This window comes from Furipterus horrens, unplaced genomic scaffold, assembly GCF_987537825.1.
Source record: "Furipterus horrens unplaced genomic scaffold, mFurHor1.1.pri manual_scaffold_11, whole genome shotgun sequence".
Classification (NCBI taxonomy): Eukaryota; Metazoa; Chordata; class Mammalia; order Chiroptera; family Furipteridae; genus Furipterus; species Furipterus horrens.
In genome coordinates this window covers 64662849-64670245 of record NW_028327181.1, presented here as the reverse complement: position 1 = coordinate 64670245, position 7397 = coordinate 64662849, and the positions used below count along the sequence as shown (strand labels likewise).

The window sequence follows — 7397 nt, the reverse complement described above, 5'->3', positions numbered from 1 at the left end:
CGCCTCAGCTCGGCTGAGAGGCTTGCTGCGGCTTCCCCAACCCCCACCGCGCCCCTGGCAGCCGGCGCGTACCCCACCGCCAACCAAGTAGCTTCCCCGGTAATGTGTCCCATGTCCGCAACACTCCGGCAGAACCCTGGCCAGCGAGGCTCCTGCAGGGCAGCGTCGGGACGCGGGAGTGGCTTGGGGTGCCGGGCCAGAGCCTGTGAGTGTCTGTAGCCGTGTACTGCTTTGGAAATGTGGAGTCAAGAGTGGTCCGGGCATGGGGAGCAGAGCGTCTGCATGTGGGCCCAAGGGGAAGAATAGAATGGGGAGGCAGGGGTCTGATCCCCCCGCGGCTCGGAGAGAATCAGGGTCCACAAAGAAACCGCAGACGCATCCTTGAACCTGGCTCCGCCTGCCTCAAGCCTTATGCTGTCTTGTATTTTATGCAGATGAAGAGAAGTTGTGGCCTGCTCAGAGTTAGACTTAGATAACCTCCTCTGATTTATCCCCCCCAATACTGTAATTATGATCTCCAATAGTTTGTTGTTCAGACATATATGGAAATCGTTTATTTAATTTGGGTCTAAATAATCATCTTACATTTATGGCTGAAGTAATTAAAACATTTATGTTGTAAAAGTGAGTATACCAGTTGATGTCTAGAGAAAATATCCAGAATATATGTAGTTGTTGCCTGTGTCTAGTAAAATAAATATTTGTTGTTACAGATAATTGTTTTCCTATTCTAGAATGGCAGGTATTTCTCCACTGTCCACCTGATGAAGTACTCATAATTATATATTCATTTGCGCCCTAGCGCCAAAAGGATTTGAAGAAGCAACTTGTTTAAAAGCACTTTCCGGTGCTTTTAATTAATGTTGGTAAAGAAAAGAATCATATGTTCTTTTGACACAAAAATAATCTGAAGAATCCAACTGGGTCAGAGCTTCACAATCAATATATCTTAAATTTCTCCTGAAAGTGAAATTCTTTTTGAAATATTTATGAAAGTGAAATATATTATGGAAAACAAACCAAAAAAAAACTGACAAAATATTCAGTCATCTCTTCCCGCCAAAGCTCTAGCTCCTCCCTGTTCCACTTGAAAGCTTACTCGCTCCCGGAGCTTGGATAAGTCTACCCGATAACCCCTTCGCAGCACTGTCTGTCTCAGAACCCGCCAGGTTGTCCGGGCTGGAATCTTGCATCGGGGGCCTGAGCAAGAAGGTGAGTTCTAGCTCCAGAACAGTTCTCACTGTCTGTCTCACTTAAGAAACGTGGGGCTGTTCGTGTTCACCGCAGCCTATCTTGCCTAAATATACAGAGAAGATATATTTGGAAAGGTCCCAGGGTGGATTTTCATCTTAGAGGGTTTTGGGTTTTTTTTTTTTTATCTCTTTTTGAGACCATCTTTTCTGTTGAACAGGCAAGGCTTGGGTTTTTTCAGACAATCTGTACTTACCTTGGAAGTTGGAAGATTTTTCAGGGTTGGAATGTTAAAGAGAAAACTGGAGTCCTCATCTGTTTGGTCGCCGCTTTTGCCTGAAGCTTTGGTAACCTTCAGAACGAAGAACTGGCTCTGAAATAGGAGCCTCCAGGAGAAAAGCAAGCCCGGGAGGAATGCCAGGTTTCAATCTCTCTGAAAAGCATATCTACACTTTACTTTTTTAAGTTGGTTGCTCTTAAACATCCTCCTGTCGTTAGGATTCGATTTCCCAGAAGACTAAATTAGAATGTTTTCGCCTTTTAATGTCTGCCCTACTGGCCTCAGGAAGAAAAAAAAAAGAACTGTTTCCTGTCAAGAAAAACTTGGCATTTTAATAAGCAGGTGAAAGGCTAGTTAGCTCTGGCTTGACTGAAAAGGAAGTGTATATCACAAGGAGTACTTTAAACTTCTTGGAGAACAGGGCTACAGAAAAACCTATCTGGATACACACCAAAGTATTATTAAGGACTACTTCCTAGGGAGTGGACTTGGAAAGATGATGGACAGGGAGGAATTGTTATTTTGCACCTTAAGCCTAAATAACTGAAGAAATATTTGATGCAATAAGGGGGGAAATGCTAGAGTCAGATAAAGAATTAAGCTGTACATCTCATTGACTTTCTTAAGTTTCTAGTAGCCTCTGTAATTCCAAAAGTTATCGTTGAAATTTATGCCGGATTTTCTGTTATTGACTTGGAGGCTAATGCTGTTGCTATTGTTCTAAGTTTATTCTTTTTACCACTTTGAACTGCAACTTCCCTCCACAGCCCACATAAGTCACAGTTCCCTTGAGCTCTTGTTTGGTTTCTTTCCTGTGTCCATCCTTATAGATTTCAAGAATTATAGTGTAGGGGACGGTGAAAGCTGAAGTTACAGAAGGAAGGCCAACTTGCTTGGCCAGGATCAGGTATTTGCAAGGTCTCGCCTGATTGTCTGCATTTGCTGATGGGTCAAGTATTTGCGAGGTCTCGCCTGACTGAATACGTCTGCAATTTGTAGCGTTTTGATAACGAAAGCTGGAGCTGTGGGGGCTGGAAACAAAGCAGGAGCAGGAAACATCCTATTAGATTAGAGCAGGAGCTACTTGCAAGATATCTGAGAACACTCCCCCTACAGCTTTCTCAGGAGTTTCTCATCAGTTTCGTTTCTTAGAAGTTACCTTCTTAGTTTTACCTCCTGACTGGTGATGTCAGTAGCTAATGTAATGGAACATTATAAATAAACTTGGTGGACTCAGGCCGGTGTCATTGTCTCTTCATCCGAGGGCAGTGGACCACCTGCCCCCCACTTTGCATTAATCTTGTGTCTGTGTTTTTCTTTTAATCTCCGGGTCGCCCCCCTCCCTGGTACCTTAGGTTTGGACATTGAACTGCGCGGGTCGCGGCATTATAGTATGGCTTTAACAATTATTTTTAACTATGAGGAAAGGTACTGTGCACTAGAGGGAAGTTAGCTTGAGATGTCATGATCCAGTGTTTTATCCTGTCAATAACCAAAGCTGTGGTTGGACCTGCCCTTGTCGTTCTTATTATGATTGCAAGACGCCCTTTAGCAGTAATCATAAGGTAAAAAATAAAGGTTTTTTACTTACAGGACCTAGAAGTTACACAGCACACTTGGGGTTACACAGTGACGTTGCACATAGAGAAAGAGAAAAACAGCGGGCCTGGGGTTCTGCTCTTATCAGAGCTGAGGGTGGAGCCTAGGGTTTCGCGGGCTTACTCTTGATTGGTGAGTTTAAAACATAAGAGCGGGAATTTATAGCAAAAGGAGAAAAAAATTTAAAACAGTGCCCCAAATGGTCAGTTATGGAATCAACCGAGATCTGTAAAACAAAGAAGTCTCAGTAGTGGGAGGTGGCCTAACCTAGCTCTTTACCTTGTCCTGTGGCTGGCAAAGTGTTTACCCAAGATAATCATCTTTGAAGTAGATTGCCTCTTTGGCAGTCAGAGCTTAAGTGAGCATTTGCATTACAAAAAGAAAAAAGACACTACAACCAAGTTTCCAATCTTTCAGCATACTTTAAAAAAATGCAGATTCTAGAGCTCCTTCCCAGACTTGCAGAATCAAACAGTGAATCTCTGTTTTTAAGACCCCAGGTGATTCTATGGTCAGCCAGGTTCAGGAACTACTGAACTCCCATTTCCTATCTCCCATCATCAGTCTCTAGGCTCATTATTCATGGTGGACTGTCACAGAAATTACTAGTATTACAGACTGCCACACAAGTCCAATTTGTACCAAATCTCTTTCCCATATCACTTCATGATGTTGCCTACATGTGTCAAACAGAGTGGGTGATTATCTGAGTGCAGAAAAGTATTACAACCTACAAATTACCCCCAAAAAAACATAGCATTAAAAAAAATTATGCTAAAAAATGTCCAGTGTGAAAAACCCAGCAGGAGCGTCCAGAAGGCATCTTAACAACCAGATTTACAGAGGACTTACTGTTGTGCCAAAACAAACACTGGTAAGCATTTCATGGTATCTTGGTTATCTCTAGGAAGAAACTAAGCTTCAGAAAGGTTAAGTAATAATGTTAAGGTAACTTTTCCCAATCACTGAGCCATTGATCATATATATCTGAGACACTGAGAACCTAGTTTAATAACTACTGTTTGCAGACACTTTGGTTTGTGCAAAGCGCATGAAGTAAAGCACTTAATCTGCACAACAATCACCTGAGGTGTTACAGAACCCTGCCTTGCCCTCTGCTAGGCTGCAGGGTGGGAAACGTCTTACCAACTGCATGGCAGACTGAAGAGTGGGAATGACTTTCAAAATAATCACCCCAAACAGGATAGAAAATGGACTGTACACAATGATTACAACTCTGCTAAAATATATCTGTCAATGGACCAACACTGGAAATGAATAAGCAAAAATGACAACTGTGAGATATGGTGGTAATAATGGGGATGAAGGGTTTTTTGTCCTCTATTTTTTAATCTTTCTGTCATGCCATTAACAGGGCGGGGCAAACGTAGGTTTACAGTTGTGAGTACATGAAACAATTTATTCTTGTATTATTATGTATTAATGATTGTATTATTACCCTGTATGGACCTAGAAATGAAAGGTTTATTTTTAAAGTTTCTTAGTGTAGAATATACTTTTCTCTAAACATTTCTGCTGTGTAAGTCATTTTAGTATTGGTTTTGTAGAAAAATTTTAGAAACTAAACCATGTTGCTTAATATCAAATATTCTAAGTATACTCAATCCTGGTCACAACACCAAATCACAGATCATGAATGTCAGAACATGGAGGCAGCTGGAATGCCCACCTGGACTTTTGACGCATGCAAATGAACCATATGCAAATAAACCTGGTCCTAGCCCCTCCCATAGGAAATGATAACGGACCTCGCTCATTCCCAGAGGAAATGTTGAGGGACCTAGCCTGGTATGTTGACTGGTTTGGTGGGGGACAAGCAGGGAGATGTAATAACCTACTGGATGTGTTGATGGGCGGGCTCACCCTAACCTGCGTGTGTGATTGGCAAAGTGTGGACACAGTGCCTGCAGAGGCTCAGGCAGGTTATGCCTACCGGCCCGCGTGGGTGACGGGCAGTCTCCACTCTTCCTACTCCCTTTCCCCCTTCCCCCTTTCCCCTTCCCTTTTTTCCCTTGTTCTTATGGGGCCCTCAAGTACTTCTTCCCTCCATCTGCTTTTCTCCTTTTTTTGCAATAAACCTGTTGTTTAATCCAAGAGTGGTCTCAGGTGTTAACTTTCATGTACAAGAAAACAGAAGAGCCTAAAGGCTAAAGTAGACTTTGGAGTCAGGAAGACATAGATTCAGATCTTGTGTTCAGAACTCCCTAGTTCAGTGATCTTAAGGTATTTATCTTTAAGCCACAGCTTCCTTAACTGTAAATTAAATATAATCAGGGCCAAAATATATCGAGAGCTTTCCATATGTCAGGCTTTATTTAAATGGATTATTTCAATCCTCATCTTTATCATAAACATAGGCATGAATTTTTTCTGTTTTACAGATGAGAAACCTGAATTTTAAAGGGGAAAATTTACTCGCTGAGGTCAGTTGGCCAATTAGGAATATTGTTTGAATTCAAAGCCAGGGTGGGTTGGACCCTAGGACTCAGGCTCCTTTTATTTATTTATTTATTTATTTTTATTTCTTCGTCTTTAGAGAGAGGGGAAAGGAGAAAGGGAGGGAGAGAAACATCACTGTGTGGTTGCCTCTCTCGCGCCCCCAACTGGGGACCTGGTGTGCAACCTAGTCTTGTGCCCTGACTGGGAATCGAACCAGTGACACTTGGTTCGCGGGCCGACGCTCAGTCCACTGAGCCACACCAGCCAGGGCAGGACTCAGGCTCTTAACACAACCTTATCCTAACTTACATAGGGCTGCAAAACATAATTCAAAGGTTGCTGGGAGAATAAAAGTTATAATGTATTTAAAACATTTTGCAGTGTCTGACAACAGTAAACATTTACTATCTGTTAGCTATAATCTTAACACTGTATATCAGAGGATACAGGAATGGAACTGTAGAGGTATTTTAATGGATTAGTCATTGACTAATGGGTTTATTTGTCATATCTGGCTGTCTTGGAAGGGATCCCCTGCTTGCCTCCCTGCCCCTCGCTAACACATGTCTCTTTCAAGCTGTATAATTGGGCAAAGAAGACAACATTCCCTGATTAAAGCAGAGGTGAAGATGGACTTTAACTGCAAATGGCCTGAGATCATTCTGGGGCAGTAAGCAATAAGAAGAGAAAGAACACAGTAGCCATGTCCTAATCCCTGATTCTTTATTTCAATTTTAGGCTGAAAATGAAAGAAGAAATGAAATTGAAACTGATCCTGTTTATTTCAAAATCATGTTGCCTCTCTCAAAAGAAGATATTGAACTAAGATGCAGCAGCCTTAGAGGGAATCTGGCAGTTCATGTTAGAAGTGTCTGACCTTGGAAGGGTCAGGAATATGACCTGAGTCTGATTCTGAGCTTTGCAGAAGAAAAAATTAAGATTTTTCCAGAATAGTCAGGATGGTCAGGGAAAACTCACAGATGTTAATTATAGGAAACAGGACAGCCACTGTTTTTACTTACAATGAAGACCGCTGCTTTCTAGAATTAAGAACTTGACAAAGGATCCTGATAGCAAACATGAGTATTCTCAGCTCTGGAGAGCATTTTCAGAGTATTTATACATTCTCAAAGTTGAGATGACCACATCAAGGATTCTATTTACATGTTGTATTTTCTCAGTTTGGACACTAAGTAGACATGCACCTTTCAGAAAGTTAATTTCTCTGTACTTCAGTTTTCTGATCTATAAAACTGAGATAATGTGTATATATCTCATAGAGTTGTGAGAATGTATGCAAAGCATTAGCAAATAGTAGCTGGTTATAGTAATATCTCAATAAATAGTAACATACGGTTATTATAAATTTTGTACTTATTTCATGTTGAAGCTTCTTGAAAATAATTTTATGTTTGGCCTCCCCAAAACCTTGGGGAAACTGGGTCACCTCAGCGTCATAGAAAATCTAGTTATCTCTATACTTCCTCCTCTTTTCTTAAATGGGTTTGTTTCTCCATGTCACAGTTTCTCTTGAAAAAAAAAAATCCTGGCCCTGGCCAGGTAGCTCAGTTGTTTAGAGCATCATATCAATATGCCAAGGTTGTGGGTTCAATCCTGAGTCATGGCACATACAAGAATCAACCAATGAATGCAAGAATAAGTGGAACAACAAATTGATGTCTCTCCCTCTCTCGCTCTCTCTCTCTCTCTTCCTTTCTCTAAAATTAAAAAAAAAAAAAAAAAAAAGTCCTATTGATGGTCAGAGGCATCTTGTCTTTTTCTGAGATAGTACCCTATAACAGTTTCAAGTGGCCAGAGGTTTGTTTTCCCCTACATAATATTAGGGTTACATAATTCCTGATTCCAT

General features: G+C 41.3%; 1 long non-coding RNA gene across 2 annotated transcripts; it reads left to right on the top strand.

The window, feature by feature from the left end:
* On the top strand, positions 1-7229 carry LOC149998050 (uncharacterized). 2 transcript variants are annotated; one of them, XR_016514240.1, is made up of 3 exons: positions 1-205; positions 735-1212; positions 6269-7229. It is a non-coding gene; the product is annotated as an uncharacterized LOC149998050 (long non-coding RNA). The 2 variants fall into 2 exon arrangements; XR_016514239.1 differs by lacking the exon at positions 6269-7229 and adding an exon at positions 1412-2336.
* The last annotated feature ends 168 nt before the right edge of the window (positions 7230-7397 follow it).